Source organism: Danio rerio, chromosome 12 (genome assembly GCF_052040795.2).
Source record: "Danio rerio strain M-AB ecotype USA chromosome 12, GRCz13ab, whole genome shotgun sequence".
NCBI classification, from domain to species: Eukaryota; Metazoa; Chordata; class Actinopteri; order Cypriniformes; family Danionidae; genus Danio; species Danio rerio.
Window position 1 is genome coordinate 40227501 of NC_141032.1, and position 21536 is coordinate 40249036.

Sequence of the window (21536 nt, forward strand, 5' to 3'; positions counted from 1 at the left end):
CTTTTGATTTTTTATTATTATTATTTTTGACAAAAGACTCTCCAGAAAGCTGGTTTATAAGGTCCACTGTTTGTAGAGAATGTCACATTGCGAGTCAAGGTTTCAAATGACACAAATTCCAGAGTATTTTGCTAACAAAAACTAATGGGATGTTTAAAGGTGATGTGTATCAATATTTGGAAACATTTTCTTCTCTCATAGATCATTTAAGTGAAGTTTTATAAACTAATTTTGAGAGGAGCACGTGATATGATTGATCACGGCTGGTCTCTCATCTGCATTCATCTATAAATCAATCAGATTAATCGAAACCTAAATGAAATAGCCCATTTCAACTTATTTCCCTAATCTTGATTTTTGAAGAATCCCCTATCCATCCCATCTCCCCCCTGTACCAGGGGGAGCTCTTGAGACTACATTATCCCGTACACCCTTACATGCTAATTGACCAGGTGGGAGCCCTGGGCTCAATTACCTCCGAGCTCAGGGTTGTCTCCCTGCACAACATGCCAAACCTGCTGTTAGTATCAAGCAATATCTAAGTGTGAACTCTTGAAAGAAAATAAGAACGCTGTAAAAAAATAAAATAAAATAAAGCCCCAAGACAAAATCAATTGGCTTTTACACATTTAAGTGGCTTGAACATGAAAAAAAAAATATTGTTCCTAAAAGCTCAATAATTGTGTTAAATAAGCTTATTTTAATTAAGTAGTTTCAACAAACAGCAAAAATCTCAAAAAATAAAAATAAAAATCTCAAAAAGGTAGCCATGGGCACATTACATTGGACTAAATACTATACTGTACACACGTTATAGACACAACAGTTTAACCAATAGTAAAAGTTTGGGGTGGGCTGTTTACACGACCTACTGCAAATAGAGAGTGTTGACGAAAAATATTTTACAAATGTTTATAATATATTGACAACAATTAATATGTGAAAATAATTATTATGTGACCCTGGACCACAAATCTAGTCATATGCTGCGATAGCTTTCCCAGTACTCGGTTGGGGCTGAAAGGGTATCTGCTGTGTAAAATATATGCTTTAATATGTGGTGGTTCATTCCGCTATGGCAATCTCTGAAATAGAGATTAAGACAAAGTAAAAAGAATAAATGAATGAATTAATGAATTAATGGCTGTTACAATAGCCAAAAATACATAGTGTATATATATATATATATATATATATATATATATATATATATATATATATATATATATATATATATATATATATATATATATATATATATATATATATATATATATTTATATATATATTCAATTCAATTCAGCTTTATTTGTATAGCACTTTTACAATGTAGATTTTGTCAAAGCAGCTTCACATAAATGGTCATAGTAACTGGAACAGTGTGGTTCAGGTTTTAGTGTTTAAGTTCAGTTCAGTTCAGTATAGCTCAGTTCAGTGTGATTTAATCATTACTGAGAGTTCAAAAACTGAAGAGCAATTTCATCTATGCGTAGCTCTACCAATCCTGAAATTAACATATATATATATATATATATATATATATATATATATATATATATATATATATATATATATATATATATATATATATATATATATATATTTTTTTTTTTTTTTTTTTTTTGTAATAAATACATTCTTCTTTTTATGCCAAAAAACATTACAATGCATACCTGCCAACATCCCCCGGCTCTTCACTTCGCGCGCAGGCCCGTATAAAATCTCCCGGATTTTATGATCCAAATGTTGGCAGGTATGTTATAACGTCATGTAGAGATTATGTTTTTTTGTTTTTTTTTCAAATTTGTACATTTTTGATTAGTATTATTCATTAATTTTCTTTTCGGCTTAGTCCGATTATTAATCTTGGGTTGCCACAGTGGAATGAACCGGCAACTTATCCAGCATATGTTTTACACAGCGGATGCTGCGGATTCACCTTTACCACATGTCTTTAGATTTGTGGGGAAACCAGAGCACTTGGAGAAAACCCACGCAAACATGGGGAGAACATGCAAACGGCACACAGAAATGCCAAGTTGACCCAGCTGAGGCTCAAACCAGCAACCTTCTTGCTATGAGACGATTGCACTACCCCCTGCGCCACCATGATGCCCCGGTTAGTAATATACATTGCTTAGTTTGTACAATTTACAAGAGATTTTGTCAGTACCTTCTTAGGTTGTTAATTCCAGTTCACTTATATAGCACATTTAAAACCAAAAGACCAAAAGTGCTTTACAGCAGGGTTTAGTAGAGTACGAAAATAAAAAAAAAGACTAACCCAAAATCTTGGATGGCAAACATATAATTCCAAAAGCTTTCAAAAAAAAAAAAAAAAAAATGGTATAAATGAATCAGGTAAACCAAACTGGCCATAGTGTCTGAGTGTTTGTGAATGAGAGTGTATAGGTGTTTCCCAGTACTGGGTTCCGGCTGGAAGGGCATCCACTGCATAAAACATATGCCAACAAAATAGTTGGCATTTCATTCCGCTGTGGTTACCTCTGATAAATAAGAGACTAAGTCAAAGGAAATGAATGAATTACATTTAAAACTGTAAATCTCTAAAATGAGCTGATAGCTTCGATGTTAAAAACCCTGCATCCCTAATCTAACCCCTTTTCCATCTTGCACAAAACAAGGCTACCAGGCTACATTCCTCTTCAATAAGTGGTGTGTCCCACATCACCGCTAAATCCCAACATCAATATGCAACCGGCACGAAGGGCCAATGTGTCTATTTAGGGCTGCGTGTCAGACAGCTGGAAGTGGAGCAGGGCCTAGCGAGAAGTCTCTCACTTTTTTTATTGCCTTGAAATAAACACTGGATGGACCCACTGGGACGGCACGGGTCTGGCCCCGCAGTTTCCAAGCGGAAAGAGAGAGCGAGAAAAAGAAAGAGAGATTAAACATTGTCTCTGTGCCCACAGCGCTTCAGAGGGGGCAGCTTCTGCTCGGCTTTGTTCTGTGATCAAAGGTGAATCAGAAAGAGCAGATTTCAAGCAAAAAAAGAAGAAACTAAGCATGTATTTATTCATCTAATTCCTCCCCAAGATGCCATGAATATGCAACCAATTTCAGAAAGAAAAAAAAATGGCCCTGAGGAACTTTTAGCATCTTAACCTTATGCAAACAAAGCCTGTAGGGAGTTCAGCAACGATTAATTCTCTTCAAACGCACAGTAAAGGAAAACAAGTGATGCCAGAGGCTGTTTTAGAGTTTCCTCTTTATTGTGCTAAACGTTTCGACTTGTTGAGGAAAGATAATTGATTACGAATCATTATTAAAGAGCGAAGTAAGTCTACCTGACTCCAGGCCTCACTTTGATTGCTTCTACTTCATTATAATAATGCTAAAACAAAAAGAATATCCTGTATGCTGCACAATGTGCGTTTGATGGACAGGGCTAATGAGATAATAAAAGAGAATATCTGGAGAGATGCACAAGACAAAAAGTTCGGATTAAAATTCAAAGATGAAAAGTGCAGACAGTAGCGTATGTGGGCAGCTGACGTGACATTTTAGGCAGAGCTATACGCTATCTAAAATTATTTTCAACTACGCTTGTCTAATCTCTGTCTAATTTTTTCACATCACATGCGTATGGTCTAATTTATGAAGATAATAGCATTTAATATTAGTACTTTTAAAATTGATCACATCACAGAACTAATTAGTTTCAAATAAAGTGACTTAAAAAGTTCAATTGTAATAAAAAACATAAAATAAAATAAAATACTATAATAACTCAATAGTAAAATAATTGTAAACTGTCTAAAGCGGGGGTGGCCAATCCTGTTCCTTCCTGCAGATTTCAGTTGCTACCCATATTAAACACACCTGAACCAACTAATTTGGACCTGAACACCAAGTGATAATTACAGGCAGGTGTGTTTGATATGGGTAGCAACTGAAATCAGCAGGAAGGTAGATCTCCAGGAACAGGATTGGCCACCCCTGGTCTAAAGTATACAGATGCATATACTGTACAGTCAGAATTATTAGCCCCCCTGAATTATTAGCCCCTTGTTTATTTTTTTCTCCGATTTCTGTTTAACGGAGAGAAGATTGTTTCAACACATTTCTAATCATAAAAGTTTTAATAACTCATTTCAAATAACTGATTTATTTTCTCTTTGCCATGATGACAGTAAATAATATTTGACTAGACTAGATATTGTTCAAGACACTTCTATACAGCTTAAAGTGACATTTAAAGGCTTAACTAGGGTATTTAGTTTAATTAGGCAGGTTAGGGTAATTAGGCAAGTTTTTGTATAATGATGGTTTGTTTTGTAGAGTATCAAAAAAAAAATGCTTAAAGGGGCTAATATTTTTTCCTTAATATGTTCATTCATTCATACATTTTCTTGTCGACTTAGTCCCTTTATTAATCCGGGGTCCCCACAACGGAATGAACTGCCAACTTATCCAGCAAGTTTTTATGCAGCGGATGCCCTTCCAGCTGCAACCCATCCCTGGGACACATCCACACACAAACTCACACACACACACACACTCATACACTACGGACAATTTAGCTTACCCAATTCACCTGTACCGCATGTCTTTGGACTGTAGGGGAAACCGGAGCACCCGGAGGAAACCCACGTGAACGCAGGGAGAACATGCAAACTCCACACAGAAATGCCAACTGAGCCGAGGCTCGAACCAGCGACCCAGTGACCTTCTTGCTGTGAGGCGACAGCACTACCTAATGTGCCACTGCTTCGCCACTTAACATGTTTTTTTTTTTTTTTTTTTCAAATAAAAACTGCTTTTATTCTAGCTGAAATAAAACAAATAAGACTTTCTCCAGAAGAAAAACTATTATCAGATATACTGTGAAAATTTCCTTGCTCTGTTAAACATGATTTGGGAAATATTTAAAAACGAAAAAAAAAAAAAATTCAATGGGGGGCTAATAATTCTGACTTCAACTGTACATATCCAAGTTTTTAATGTTTGTGATCGTTATTGTCTATAATTACCACCACATTCAACTTTGATAATGAGAAATTAAACTAAAATTAGTCTAGAGATTAAGGGTCTTATGTCCATGGGTATATATTTTTGGAAAAAATCAAAAGACCCATTGTATGGGACAAAATTGTACAACTTTATTTTGTCAAAAATCATTATAATATTAAGTAAATATCATGTTGCATAAAGATGTTTTTGAAAATTCATGAATACATCGAAACTTACATTTTGGGTAGTAGCAAGTATATTGTTAGTCCATTTATAATGTTAGTAATGTGTAATGTTAGAACACTACCTGACAAAAGTTGTGTTGCCTATTTAAGTTTTAGGAATAACAAATAATTACATGACTTCTAGTTGATCATTTGGTATTAGAAGTGGCTTATATGAAAGGCAAAGGCCTCTAGGTTACGCTTATTTAACCAAAATAAAATCTGATCATGCCTTAATTTTAAATGATTTATTTAGGACAGTAAGGTTTGACTTTGCTTAGACAAAATGTTTTGTCACTTAACAGAATTCATGTACAGTATAAATTTATAAAGTCATAGTGCAGAGGAAAATAATGAATATTTTGTATGACTCCCATGAGCTTGAGGACTGCATCCATACATCTCTGACTCAAATAACTTATTAATAAAGTCATCTGGAATGGCAAAGAAAGCGTTCTTGCAGGACTCCCAGAGTTCTTTAAGATTCTTTGGATTCATCTTTAATGCCTCCTCCTTCATCTTGCCCCAGACTTGCTCAATAATGTTCATGTCTGGTGACTAGGTTGGCCAATCCTGGAGCATCTCAACCTTCTTTGCTTTTAGGAACTTTCCTACACTATCCTGCTGATGAATTTGCGCTCACTGGGATTTGTAATGTAATGGGCAGCATTATGTGAATATGCCTAGCACTCCGCAGATCTATTGCACAACACCAATGTAAGTCCAAACCATAATTTTCTTTCACCAAACTTGGCTGATTTTTCTGAGAACCTTGGGTCCATGCGGTTCAACAGATGATTCATCTGAAAACCTACCTTCTGCTACTTTTCCAAATGATCAACTAGAAGTCATGGAATTTTTTTTTGCTCTTACAACTGGGATCGATTTTGTCAGTTAGTGTATATTTGTTTAATAATAACAACTTTAAAATGAATTTTCTCAAACCCTGAGATTCTAGATTTTCAAATAGTTGTATCTTACCCAAATACTGACATATCCTTACAAGATATAAATCAGTAAAAAGCTTAATTACTGAAATTTCACATATTATTATTCTCAATTTCCTAAAAATTTACACTTGTCAACCTACTCTTACACAATAACTAGTTTTGTGGTCCAGGTTAACATATTAAAATGCTTTCAGAAAAAGGTTGGACAGAAGTATGGATGCTGAAAAATCTGCTTTGATATAGACTTAAATAAATCACATTTTATGACATTATATATACAGCAGGTAGTTTAAACTGTATCAAGTTTAATCCCTATCTATACTGTATATTTAAAGCAAATACTGCTGTATTATACTGTGGACTGCTCTTATAAAACAGACATGATCTAACCAACACCTCACTATATGAACAGTATAATACAGCATGCAGTTTATAAAGTAGAAACATATGTAAAGTAGTCTGTTTGATCTGTTTGAGGTTGGAGAGGTTGAACTGAAACAAGCCTGCATATATTACACACGTAATGCTCAGGGATGGCATAAATGTTTATATACATATCACAGACTTAATGCAAAGAGGCAGTATGAATTGACATGACACCAGTTTTGGTAGTTTGTTGCAACTACACATACCGAAGTGCTTGTGCCTTGTCAGAGGCAGTATTAGATTTAATGAGTATAATACATCTCAAAGAAGAAAACCCTAAAGTTTTTAAAAGTTACAGGTGGGAGAAAAGTTGACAGGTCCAATGAAAGCTTTTGAATTATTGCAAAAAAATGCTTCTACCAAAACAGACATTTCAGGTTTGACCATAAGAGGAGGTTTATTTTTAGCAGTCAATTGAAACAAGGAACTGTGCAGCATCCACGTACATGATAAGGATTTTTACTTTTGTAAATTTAAAGGTTTTATATATAGATCAAAAAAGTGGAAAAAAAAGCTGTAATATGCATGCCAGGCATGTAGTTGGCATTGTCATTTGGTAAAAAAACAATACAGTATATGATCTTACATATTCACTTATTTTCTGTTTCCAAAATCATCCCAGTATTCACTATTCCCTATTAGTCCACTAATATAGTCCACTTAAAGGAGCAAATAAAATGAGTGAGCGAATAGGAAGAGATGGTATTATGTTTGTGCTTTGCTGATAAATCCCTCAGATGGATTACATTGTCAAATTCTTGGTCAGACCCTGGGACATTCACACTGTTAACAATTTCCTGAATCAACAGTGAATTACTGATTGTAGTTCACCAGTAACTTGCTGTAAATCAATTACAGCAAAACTACTGTACTTACATTTACAGCATCTCACTGTATACTGTACATGTAGAGTATGGCGTATATTTACTGTAAAGTATAAAAACATTTTTTACAGTGCAACTTTAAACTAGAGTAACATACTGCGTATCTGTCCTACAGTTAAATACAGTTCCTATTACAGTTCAATATCTGCAATTGCCTCTGTACTACAAAAAAAAAAAAAAAAACAACAACTAATGTTTTGCTTCTTACACTTTACATACCTGAAACTTGCCTACAACACTTATTCATTGTTGCTCTTATAATTGTGTAAATTGCTTCCTTGTCCTCATGTCCTCAAGCAAGTCGCTTTGGATAAAAGCTTTTGCTAAATGACTAAATGTAAATACTGTGTAATTTACAAAAATCGTAAACAGTGTACTTAACATTTAGCGAGAGTTGTCTATTAGTAATGACTTTAACGGATTAAACAAACTTAAACAGATAGGATAGTGCTTTAGATGTGGTCAGATGTGGAAAAAAACGTGGTGTGTGCAAACTCTCAGTGCATTATGGACATTTTCTAGCTGTTGAGTGCACATGGATTGTACACTCAATAATGTTTGCTGCTTGTTCAGACTACATAATTAAAACTAGCTGAATTGATACAATTAAATTTTTTATTAAACTACATAGTTTTATGTTCAGTCTACTTCAATTTGTAATAAACAACCAAGTTAATTTAATCGATTTGTGTCGGGACAACATGAAGGAGCTGTGTGGAACCAAGCCTTTTTTAACACCCATCTTTTAACAAAGCCTTTTTGTAACACCTATTAATTCATTCATTCATTGATTCATTTTGTAGTTGCTGTGCATTGTGAGATTGATTGAGAGCACTTTGTAATGTCTACTATAATTTCGGATACCACTAGAAATGGCTGAAAGTGCGCTATTTAACAGTATAGGGGGGCAATTTTACAAACAGCCATTTTTGTTTTGGTTGCCAAGCACTCAATCTTGCACTGTAAAAAAATGTTGGGTTCCACACAATTCCTTCATGTTGTCCCAACACAAATATATTAAGTTAACTTAATTGTTTTTACAAATTTAAGTGTATGAGACATAAACTAATTAAGTTGTCCCCCCAAAAAACTCAAGAATTGTGTTGTTTTAACAATTTTTTAATAAAGCAGTTTTAACAAGCAGCATCTTTTGAGTGTGCCTATAGACAATTTGAGAGGGGTCTGGATGCAGACCTGGTGCAGTCCAATCTGAGCTGCATCCAATGCTTTTTAATGGGCTCACCTAACCCCACCCCTAACACCTGCCCCTACCCATCACAGTGACGTCACTCGCTCAATTTAAGTGCATTGTGTCTGACATTGCATCGCTGAGTGATGTAATCTCAGCTTGCATCATAAAGGCTGCATCCAGATACTATTGAACAATTTTCATAAATTACACTTTTGTACTTTACAAAAACAATCCTTTTGAATCCTATCAAGTTTGCCCTTTTTAAGTTGTACTGATCTTATTCTTCAACGCGAAAATGTGCTCCTTTTGTGATTGTTTTAGATCTTCAAGCTGTTTTTAACATCTAAAAGTCAATGGAAGTGAATGAGACCGGAAGTCTTGAGCCAAAAATATTCCAATGGCTGGACCCTCTCAGAAGTGTAGAAAAAGGCCAATAAATGACCGCGCAAAATGCAAAATGTTTCAGTTTTAGTTAAACAGTGTTATGTAAACTCCCCCAGAATTAGCCATGAATTGTGCAAGGAATATACTTTGCATGCACCAATTTCCAATATTTCATATAGTTTCTGAGTTTTAGGTTGAGACTGAAGCAAAGCAGATTATTTGACAAGCTTTACTCTGAAAAAATACAAGCAACCTTACTTTCTGTGTAACTGTTGTCATGATGGATGCCAACATGTACATAAGCATCTCTCTTAATTGACATTCTGTTTACAGCTTGCTTTCTGTGGGTGGTACTAGAACAATATTAATTGAAGCTGGCATGAGTTTCCTACATAAGTTGCAAACTTTAATAAGCCTATTAACTAAAGCCTAAAAAATACACTGTAAATAGTCATGTTGCGCTGAACAAAATATAATTTAATTTAAGCAAAGTGCTATTTTTAAACACAGAATCCATGGTTACCTGGAGTGATTATTATTGTATACAACAGTTATAATGTTCATTCATTTTTAGTTCTGAAATAATATCCGCATTATTATTTTCAATCCTATAATATTTGAGAGATTCGAAAAAATTCAATTTTAATTCAAGTTTACATGTAGAGTGCTTTTCACAATAATTATTGTTTCAAAGATGCACATTATCGCATGCCATGAAATTCAGAAGTTAAAGTTATTAGTTCAGTACAGTACGGTATTTATTGAATCATTTAAAGGAAAAAGAAAACTAATGAAGCTACTCGAAAAAAGTGCCAGAAGTGCTTATTAAACAGTTTACCCGAACATATCAATGGCATACAAATTAGCCATCTATCTGTAAACTTAGAATCAGGAACTTCAATTTTTCAATTTTAATAACAAAAAGTTATTAAACCTTGTAAAAAAATAATTTAAATTTAGTATTCTTGAAAACTCAGAAAAAAATAAACAAATAGCGGCCTACTTATTGCAGCTGCACCATGTGCTGAATAAGTATTTGAGAGCACTCACCTCATTCAATCATTCACTCACTTATATTGACAGAGAAAATTAGCATATCAACATTATCTGGTAATAGTTGGGATCTCTGCGGATTTACAATGTCCCCTGCAACAGAAAAAAACTTTCTCACTTGCAGGAACTGAGGTTGCTAGGACAGAGAGATGTGCATTGTCTTTCCACCACTCGAGAGGAAAAGCTAAGATAGAGGTCGCTTTGCGGTACTAGTCAATGTCTGCATCAATCTGAGCAGTATGCCGTGTTCCCCTTAACTAAAAGAATCCCCATTATGTTAGTCATATTCCCCGACTTGTATTTCACCACAGTCTGGCAGTGCCTGCATACGGTTTTTTCAGAGAGAAACTGAAATGCTTTCACACATTTGATTTAAAACCCGCTTTAGATTCGACCATTTCGAGCTCTTTTCCTTCACGGCTAGCAGCATCCTCCATTTCCGCATTACAAGTTCTGTAGCTTCAACATACTGCAAAGGATGATGGCCACGCCTGGGCTGATGGGAATTGTAGTTCCTGTTACCTCCCGTTTGCTCCATTTACCTGAGCAAACTTTCCTCAGAAGTGTGGTTTATTCATAAACTAATTTCGAGAGGATCACGTGCTTATAATCAACACGGCTGGCTCCTTGTTAGCTCCGTAATCAGCCCTATTAGATGATTACGGAAGCATTATAAATAACCTGAGTTTTCCACTCCAGTTATCTTCGTCTTGAAGCTCCCCCCCTTCCACCCCTACATCCTCCCACTTTTTCTGATCGGGCGACACGGTGGCCCAGTGGCTAGCACTGTTGCCTCACAGCAAGAACACCGCTAGTCCAACCCATCGGGCTGGTTGGTGTTTCTGTGTGGAGTTTGCATGTTCTCCCCGTGTTCGCGTGGGTTTTCCCCGGGTTCCCCGGTTTCCTCCCACCGTCCAAAAACATAAACCATAGCAATCGACTAAAACAAATTATCACCCAATACAACCTGAGTTTACACTTCTCACGGTGACAAGCAGGGGAGTTCTCGAGACCTACCTGACCTCGAATTCCCCTCTCGCCCTTCTAACGGGAGAGAGCCCCGGGCTCGAGGATATTACGAGCTCAGGGCTCTCTCCCGGGACAGCATGCCAAATACGCTTTATTGATTATCAGCTAAGTGTGAACTCTTGAAAACCATTTTATCAAGTCATGTGACCACGATAATTTCTAAATTTCCTAAAGCTGTACGATGGTATTTACAATATCATTACATCCCTAGTATCAAGTGTATGTGTTGTTCTTGAAGTCCTTAATGGTTGGCATTATCTCTTCACAGAACAAAAGCAATGGTACTAATAAATAAACCAGAACAACCAGCTCTGAACCACAGCACTGCAGTCTCTGTCTCAAAGTTACTGTATAAAATCAGTTTGAAAGTTGCACTCATTCCTGATCAATCACTGAAAGTGTTGATTAGACAAACCCGTCCTGCGTTTCCTGTCTGTCACACAGACGGAATTCACACCACAATTATGTACTTTACAAGTGTCACTACTCAAGCATCTCCCTAGCTGACAAACAAGTCTACTATCATGCAGCCGAACTGAGAAAATCTAGCCGTGGGCTTTATGATGGATCCTAATCCCTGATGTATTTATAGAGGGAAAACATATTTTGCTGGAGTCAGATAAGGTGATTTAAAACAGCAGTGCATTGTAACAGATTAGAATAAAGCATCACATTAAAAGAAAAGCCAATCACATGGCAGCGACTCAATGCATTTAGACATGTTGATGTAGTCAAGATGATTTGCTGAAGTTCAAACTGAGCATCATAATGGAGAATTTACTGTGGGATTTAAGTGACTTTGAACATGGCATTGTTTTTGCTGTTCTGAGAATTTCAGAAATTGCTGATCTACTGGGATTTTTGCCTGTAGACATTTCAAGGGTCTCAATCTCTATATCATAAAATCATCTGAAAAAGAGAAAACATCCAGTGTCATGCAGTTCTGTGGGTAAAAAAGCCTTATTGATTTTCCAGTCTTGCTGCATGTACTGTAATATAAAGACAATTGTTAGTCAAAAAAACACTCAATGCAACCAAGGTCTGCTTCTCTAAGGAGCTTCTCTCAGTATAACACATTAAACCATGAAGCAGAGGGGCTACAGCAGCAGAAGAGCCCACTAAGCGTCAGTCCTGTCAGCTAAAAAACCGAGAACATCTAAAAACACACTTCGTTTTCAATTCTTTCCGCCATCCACGCTAAGCACTTTGGTTCACTACTGCGCAGTTCATATCTGCCTGGTGTTTATATACTTTCTGTCTATTTAAAATGTTGCAGCAAAATGTTGCATACTGTCGTCTGCTAAACAATAGCTCCCAGTAAACGATCCATGTCCTTTTAAGAGAGGCAATATGAAGCATGTGCAAACTGACATTCATCTTTCATAAAGCTGTCAAAATGGACAGCATTCAAAACATCTGCTTTACAATGGCGTCCACCATGTTAGCTAAATTGGTCACATGACTAAAATGCATCATCGATTTCGATAGCCTTCGTTTACACAGTTTACACTGCAGAAAGAGAACTGCACTTTTAATTTATCCAAATTGGACAGCTTTTCAAAAAGATACATGTTTTTGATTCCAAACAGCCCCTTAGTGTAAACCAAAAGCCAAAACGAAGAGAAAAATATGCAATTTAAAAGTTTTCCGGTTTGGTGTGGTTAATTTGGGAAGGTGTGAATGATAAAATCGCACTGGAGTGAGCACTAAAAATGAACTGAATAAGTGTACCAATACCTGTTTAAAAAAAGTGATCTCTGTAAAAAAATCAAAATAAAAAAAAACTGGAGCATTGATCGTGAAAATACAATCCAAACTCAAACAGACAAAATTGCAGAAACTACTATGGATTTCAGGACTAAACTAGCTGCTGAAGTATACTTTGTTGTGCTTTATGGCATTCGTTTACAGTTTTTCTAAATGGATGCATGCAACTATATAATATATTTTGACCACGCATACCGTTAGCAAATGCAGCCATCTAAGCTGGTATGAGTGGTAGAATCAGAATTTGGAGTAAACAACATGAAGACAGCCTTGTGCTTATGCTGGTATTATTTCATGCTGACAATATCCATCTCTCAGTAGGAGTTCCAGAAGGATAACATAGGTGGCCCGTAAGTGGCAGTCATTTGGTAAAGAAACAATACCGTACATGACTTCACACATTGAGTCACTGTTGTTTTGGTTGTCAAGAACTCACACATGCCTAGAGACTTGACATGTAAACATGCATGCGCATGACATTACATTTTGCATGTTTAGTTGTTTACTGTGAAATACTTTTCAGTTTTAATTAAACAGTGTTTATGTTATGTTAACCTCCCCACAATTGGCCATGTATTGTGTAGTGAATATACTTTGCGCACACCAAGTTCCAATATTTCATATAATTTCTAAATGTTAGGTTGTGATAGAAGCAACTTTGCAAAAAAAAAAAAAAAAAAAATGCTGGTTTCCACACATGATCACATGACGGGCCAACATGAAGGCATTAAAAGTGCAGTAGGTGATTGTCTTCAGAAACATTTTTTGTTGTTCTGGTTAAAAGTCTCCTCACATTCCTATGGTACTGATTAAAGTAAATGATCTAAATATATTTATATGTATTTTTAAAAAATAAAACAAAAAAAATAAAAATGTTCGTCCAATTAAAATTTGTCAGGACGACAATTACCATAATTCTGATAATCCAAATAGCAAACTAAACAAAAAGAATACAAACTGTCTGTCAACAAATATAGATTTGTACATCTGCGTACCCGATCACACAGATTGACAGCAGTAAAAAACAACAAATATTGAAACAAAACTTAAAAATCCTGAATGGAATTACTTTTGCACGCTGGAGGAAAGATGACACCATGGCTGAAGAATGTCTTTAGACAGGTAATGTTACGTTTTAAAACTATTTTAGTCAAGTAAACCTTATGTAGATTGTGTCTTTACGAATAGGTTATATGCACTGAAGTGTTGTTTAGCCACTGAAATCTTCAGGCGGTAGCTTGATTTGACTATTTTCAATTTCATAAGGGACCTTTTACATCATTGATAACTCAGATTTTTATTTAGTTTAAAAACCAAACATGAGTAAAAAACGATATTCCACCTAGCTTTACTGAGGTGTAGTTGGTTTTAGGCATGCGATAATAATAAGTTTGCAAGGTTTCCTGCAGTTCGGAAAAGTCAAGGTTTTAAATCCCCAAAGTTTTCTGTTATACTGTTCCAAAGGTACATGTAAGTTTTTGTTTTTTCACATGTTTTTCACAAATATTTAATTTAGTTTTTAGGGCAACAGTATGGCAGAAAAGGAACCCCTACATCAAAAGCTACTGGTCAAAATATTTAAAATGTTTTCTAAAATATAATTTCTTGTGTTCAACAGGGAAAAAACTTTTTTTTTTTTTTTTTTTTTTTTTTTTTTACCCAGATATTTAAAAATAACTTCTTTTGGAACAGTAATCACAGTACTGTGATACCATGAAACTGTGATATGTTTATCCAAGGTTGTCATACCATCAAAATTTCATACCGACCCATGGCTAGTTGGTTTTATATTCACATTGGTTCATTTTTGAACAATGACAACCTGTGACGCGCTACATATATTGTTTACCATGCTACTTTGAATATTCGGTCTGAACTAGCATGTAAGTATGGCTTATTAATAAGTGTAAATCTTGCACCCTACCAGCCAACTATAGTCTAAGCATAGTTGCTTTAGGACAAAGCACGTGAGAGAGTGAGACCAGCGATCATTGCAGTGATATTGCACATTATTTAGTTTTGCTTGCAACACAACTGAAAACATGCTAGATATAATACTGTTTTTCATTCAGAATTGTAGTATATTAAAGTACTGTAAAGTTTTCTAACTGCTGACTGACATGATCTAGTGGGTCTCTGTCATCTTTAAGGTGAACGTTTGTGATTTCACGAGGCATGGCTGTGGACGACAGGGGAGGAACTGTGTTTTCAAAGCTATTATGCTAACAAATAGCATTTTAGAGGATTACCTACTGCACCTTTAAGTTAACTTATTGTATAAATTTTTACTAATTTAAGTAGATTGAACATAAAACAATTAAGTTATTCCCCCAAAAAACTCAAGAATTGTGTTGTTGCAGATTTAAAGTAAAATAGATTTAAAATTATCAGTTTAAACAAATAACAAACCTCATTTTTTTGTGAAAGCATAGGATTGCAAATTCCAGCAGGAGAACATAGTGTAGGCAGAAATATGTCCAAACAGTTTTTGTAAAACATTAACTAAACTAAAATACACAAAGGAAAATGCAGCAACTGTGAATTAAGGTAATTCTGAAGGCAAAGGGGCAAGGTGTACCTAATAAGGTGGCTGGTGAGTATCAGTAATCAAATGCACTATTTCCACAGTCGCCTCTATTGTTCCTGGCATTTAAAATGATTGATGTAAAGAAAAATGGAGGGGGAAAAATGTTGATGGCATGTCAGGATGATAGATGAAGAGATCTTATCCCGTAAAATCCTGCTGTTGACTTGCCCTGTCGAGCGAGGCGTCCCCCCTCTGATAGACAGGCCGTGATGCGCTGCTGGGATTTGACCCCTACCCATCCCACTCTTTCTCACACTTCTTTTTTCCCACTCTATTCTTCCCTCCCCACCGGGTCCACTCTCATACACTGAGCTTATCCTCCTGCTACTGATAAAAAAGTAATAAAGCCTCTTAATGGCACATCAGTTTCTCCCTTCCCATCTCCACCATCCACCGTGTATTCGGGTCCCTGAAAATAGCACTTTGTTTTTTCATGAAACAAAAGGAGAAGGGCAAGTGAGCATCTACGGGTTCCCTCGTGGTGTCCAGGTCCGTGCTCTCCTGTTCCAGAAAGCGAAATAAGCAACACTCTCAGACTTCTCCATGGATTGTCCCTTCCTGTATCCTCTCCTGAATGGTGACTAATGGCTGTAGAAAAGACTCAGCTTTTTAAATCCAGAGAGGAGGGATCTCTTAAGCAAAGGGCTCTGAAACTTTGTAAAGGTTCTTTTCCAGCAGGAGTAGAGCTAGTGATTGGGGTCAGTGCGACTCGTTATAGATGAAGAGAGAGAGAGAGAGTGTGTGTTATGTGTGCCAGTCCACCAGGGTTGAATGTTCACCTCAAAGGTTTTTTTTTTTTGTGATCACAGTATCTTTCCCGGGCGGCATGATGGCTCAGTGGTTACCACTGTCGCCTAACATCAAGAAGGTCACTGGTTCGAACCCTAGCTGGGTCAGTTGGTGTTTCTGTGTGAAGTTTGCATGCTCTCCCAGTGTTTGTGTAGGTTTCCTTTAGGTGCTTAAGTTTCCCCCACAGTCCAAAAACATGTACTATAGGTGCATTAAATAAACTTAATTGGTCGTAGTGTATGAGAGTATGAGTGAATGCCAGAGTGTATGGATGTTTCCCAGTGCTTGGTTGCAACTAAAAAGGCATCCGCTGAGTAAATTGCTGGATAGGTTGGAGGTTGATTCCACTGTGGCGACCCCTGATTAATAAAAAGACTAAAGCCTGGTTTATACTTGGGCGTTGAGAGATGGGTGTGACCCACGGTGCAAGCCTTGCAACAAGATGCCTTGTTGTCCTGCATTTACACTTCAGCTGGCAGTAGGTTTGTATGTCCCTCTGTGTTTAGTTTCTTTGCTGGTGATTTGTTTTTTCTGAACACTACCTTTATGTAGAAGTAGCTCAAGCTCGCTCATTTTGAGGCGGGAACCGGTGGATGTGCAACAACAATACTCATAATGTAAACACAAACAAAAATGTCCATCTAGACCTCTTTCACTGGACTCGACACTTGTAAGCACTGCCTCCAATGGGTTCGTACGTCTCTTGGTCCCGCCCACACTCATTAGCGCTAACGAGCTGACCAAACACAGAGCTTGCACTACACATCGTTGCGACGTGTAGTTACAATTTTTTTTAGAGGACCAGCGTCTGTGAGGGCTATGTGACATTGAAGGCTATGCAACCACATGCAGGCTGCGTGGTAACATACATGTGCGTTTGGCGCAGAATTATAAATCAGCCTTAAGCCAAAGAAAAATGAATGAATGAGTATATTTCCTGATGATGTCTCTGAATAATATTTTTATTTACTGACAACGCAGTGGCTCTTACTGTGACAACACAGTGGCTATGGTTGTTCACTACTTAAAAGACAAAAGTGCGAATGTGATCTGCTCCATCGCTTTAAGTCATTTTGACATAGAAACATATTTTAAGTTTTACTTTGCATGCTAAATAAATGAATAAGAAGAGTTGAAGCTTTATAATGATGCAATTGCTAGGTCTAATCATTTAAATGTCAGAAAAAAACACCTGATAAAATATCTGTGTGATATTAAAAAAGAGAAATGTTTTGATGGAGTCAGCAGACTTATTCAAACATTTAAAAGTTTCTTCTATTCAGCAAGTGTGCATTTACTTGATCAACAAGGACATTAAAGACATATAGAATGTTATAGAAAAAAAAATAAAAAATCTGAGTTTTTCTTTCTGAGTTCAGCTGATCAAGCTGACCCCAAATATCTGAACACTTATTGAGCTACAATAAAAATATTATATTTCCTTAAGTTCATTAAGTGCAAGGTACATTCTCAGAAATAAAGCTGTCACTGTGGCAGTAGCCTTTTTAGAAGGTGCAGTTTTGTACTTTTTCAAGTCCTATAAATAGGGTGAGGAGCTCTGTCACCCGGGAGGAGCTCAGAGTAGAGCTGCAGCTCCTCTACATCAAGAGAAGTCAGCTGAGGTGGCATCTGTTTAGAATGCCTCCTTGATGCCAACCTAGGAAGGTGTTCCCCGAGGCCTCCTCCCGGTGGGACATGCCTGGAAGACACAGGACACACTGGAGGGACTATGTCTCTCAGCTGGCCTAGGAAAACCTCAGGATCCCCCTGGAGGAGCTAAAGTATGTGTCTGGGGAAAAGGGAAGTCTGAGGTTTTCTCCTAAGACTGCTGCCCCCAAACCCCGGCCCCGGAAAAGCAGATAAAAATGAAATTAAAATGGGATCCTAATATGTATTTAACATGTGACATGTCACCATTAGGTACTAATATGTAACCTGAAAATATCAATATGGATTTTTCAACCTAAGCTCATTCTGAAAACGTAGCCCCGCGGACGTTTCTGGAGACAGCGGATTACGTCCCGGGGGGTACGTATGGCCGCGTTTATTATTTTCAAGCGAACACTGCGGGGCGGTGTGACGCCGTTCCCTTTCGCGCTTGCCTTACCTCCTTGCGGAGGGCTTCCCCGCTGAAACCCGTTTGTCCACTCAGCTAACCGTTTAACGTCGGCAGGCTCGAGATGCGAAGAGGAGTCAACCACTGCGACCAGTTTCGAGTACGGGGAAGAGCGGTTCCAGCAATCAGGTAAGATGAAAACACAATCCCAAAAATTAAGTGAACGAGTTTCGTGACAGGGTGAGAACACAGTGAAATCCGAAAACGCGGTAAAAAAAAAATCGGGGCTTTTATTTTTTTGGACGGCTTTTGTAAACTGTCGCTCGGGTTTAGGGAAGCGAGCGGGCGGGCGGGTCGATCGGTAAAATGGGTTGGGATCGGCGAAGGAGGAGGGCATGTCGGACAGCGGCCTCCGGCGGGTTCACACGAGAACAGCGCGGGCGCGAACCGGGCTTGCTAGAGGCGTCTGAGGTGCGAAAAAAGCGCACAACAGCGGCCTCTCGCGGATTCGCGAAAACAAAAACTGCAGCCGTACATACCCGCCGGGACGTATTCTGTGGTCTCCAGAAACGTCCGCGGGACTATGTTTCCACAATGAGCCCGGGTTGGGATTTTTTTAGGTATTTACATGCAGACTTTAATTACAAAATATGTGCCTTTTGAAAGAGTACCTTTCAAGTGACAGCTTTTCTACCTTTATATCTGAGAGTGTAGCTTGTTACACTTTCAACATGTTGCAACAGAAAAAACTAAAGCCTTGATGTGCTTTGAAGGTCCAAGATTACACACGGAAGCCACAGGTCTAATCGAATCAGTCCTTCACCCTTATGTTTACAGTCAAGGAATCCTTTAGATGGATGCTCTCTCATTCAATCAATCCTGATCTATGGAGAGAATTACACCAAGGTCTAGTTTCCTGAAGGAAATCGATGAAGTTACTTTTTCACCTCAGATAAAAAGAAAAGTCTATGATGCCATCAGATGACACCTTTAAAAATACATCTTTAATATAAATGTATATATTTGGCTAAGGGTTTGCTTTCAATCCTCAGCTCCAGTGCTTCTATGACCACAATATCCCTTACAGTTACTCCTCACTAAAGTTGGCCAAATGATCCAAATGGAAAAAGAATTGGAGGACAGAGCAGAACTTGGGAAGACAAATATCAGTAGTGACAAGGCAGGCAATTGAGAGTTTGGATGATGAAAGCCGCCCACTCCTGGTCTCAGCCAGAGAAGGGATTGTTGTAAATCAAAGGAAAGGTAGTGGCTGGTCGGGGTGATGTCTCTGTGGGACAACCTCCAGACAATAAAAGCCATTATGCTTGCTGTGGCCATTAGGGTTCCTAAAAGCCTGATCCGGACCCTGCAGTCGGCCCTCCACCTGCCTGCTTGAGTCGACTTGACAGCTCAGCCCAGAGTAACCTGCCCCCATACGCCCGGAGGCATGTCCTGGGTATGTGGGCAGCGAGAGACAACACTTGATTGTTCATTCACCCGACTGATTTCCAAGAAGGTACACAACTGAACATGACATAAAAGACAAATCAGAGCGAAGCAAAGCATGAGCTCTACCTATCGTGGAGAGCAGCAACAAATATGTAACTGTAGCGTGTTTGTTCAAATCTTTTCATGTTTTGAGAATGTTTCATACACTTCAAAACCTTAAGTTGCCTGTATTTCCCTACAAGAGTGTTACCTTTAAGCTGCCAGTGTAACCTTTATGTTTCAAATGTAATTTGAATCAAACTCTAGCAATAGGCGCTTATGCACTTCTTGAGGTTAGATGAGGTTTACCTAGAACTAGGACTAAGTTTAACTAAAGGTTTTTTTGAGGTTTAACTAGTTCATAAATGTCACTTCTATCTGAGTCATGGCACCAGTGTTAGGCAATAACGTGTTACTAGTAATGTGTTACTGTAACGGCATTACTTTTAACCGTAGCTAGTACTGTAATGCATTACTTTTTAACTATATTAACTCCGTTATCATTACAATATGACGCATTTGTCTGTTACTTGGTAAATTAATAATTTTTTTAGCTGCATTCTAGCCTACATCTTCCTGTTTACCTCAGCGACACATTGTGGGATTAGTTAATACCAACCAACCACTGTAAAGAAGATACGTCATGTATGAGGCGCCATACTGGACAAAGTCAAGTGAAAGCAGAAAGTATGCGTTTGCACGAGAGAGCAAATATGTGTGAGGTAGACCGAATGTGCACACAAGAAAGACCTGGAGACTTTTAACTTTATTATTTATTAACCTTACAAAGGCCCCGTTTACACTGCCAGTTAATTATTCCAACGCAATATTACAGCAATTCGTAACTTTTTAATATAATTGCTAATTCGAATGAATTCATACAATCTAATTTGTACAATTTAGTAAGATTTTCTTATCACCCATTGATGGTTGGGGTTAGGGGTGGGGTTGGGTGCCACACTTCCTTTTTAAAATAGTACATTTTTGTAGGACTGAACACGAATTAGCCACTAAACTGACAAAATTTAAAATACTTACATTTCCTCGTGAAATCAGACTGTTTATTCACATTTTAGGTAAAGTCTACTTGTCACTTTATAACACAAAGGATTTACTATAGACCATAGCCTCTAGCGTAAGTTGCTTATGTTCCTCTTGAAGCCAGAGAAGTGAGATTTAACTAGTTGGTCTTTGTAACACTGACCAACTTAACCTCACTCTCTTCTGGGTCACGGCACCAATGTAACCTCTGACAAACAACATTGAAACTGGCATTTCCAGCATTGAATGTGGCCGCTATTGTAGTGTCTAGCCCCAATCACTCCAGGAGAGTGAGACTAGCTAAAATTTTTAGAAAATGTAATAAATTTAACAAATGACAAGTGTCCAGATGAGATTCAGACAGACTTAACATACAAGTTAAACATGACAGAGTCCATCAGCATGTCAAGGATCTCTACATTGGTGTCAATTGTGAATATGTTTTTCATTAATATGTTATAAATATTAATGTTTGACAAATGTTTGACAAATGTTTGATAATAGCTTACTAGTCTACTGTTGTTGGTTTAACCCTTCCATTCTCATTTTCAGAGCTTTTACACAATATTTCAGAAAATCCACAACAGTGTCCCCTACCTTGGAATAGTAAAATAACAAAAACAAATCAATAATAACTCTATGTGTCAGAGAGAGTTACCAGAGTTGTAAATGTTATTGAAAAGTTACAGTTT

General features: G+C 37.3%; 1 protein-coding gene and 1 long non-coding RNA gene across 9 annotated transcripts in view; both read right to left on the reverse strand.

The window, feature by feature from the left end:
- sdk2b (sidekick cell adhesion molecule 2b) overlaps positions 1 to 21536 on the reverse strand; it is a 628575-nt gene that overhangs the window by 251670 nt on the left and 355369 nt on the right. The window lies entirely within an intron of this gene.
- On the reverse strand, positions 14307 to 20015 carry LOC147841459 (uncharacterized). The gene is made up of 3 exons (XR_015504457.1): positions 18909 to 20015; positions 17293 to 18259; positions 14307 to 17249 (listed from the first exon to the last, which is right to left on the reverse strand). It is a non-coding gene; the product is annotated as an uncharacterized LOC147841459 (long non-coding RNA).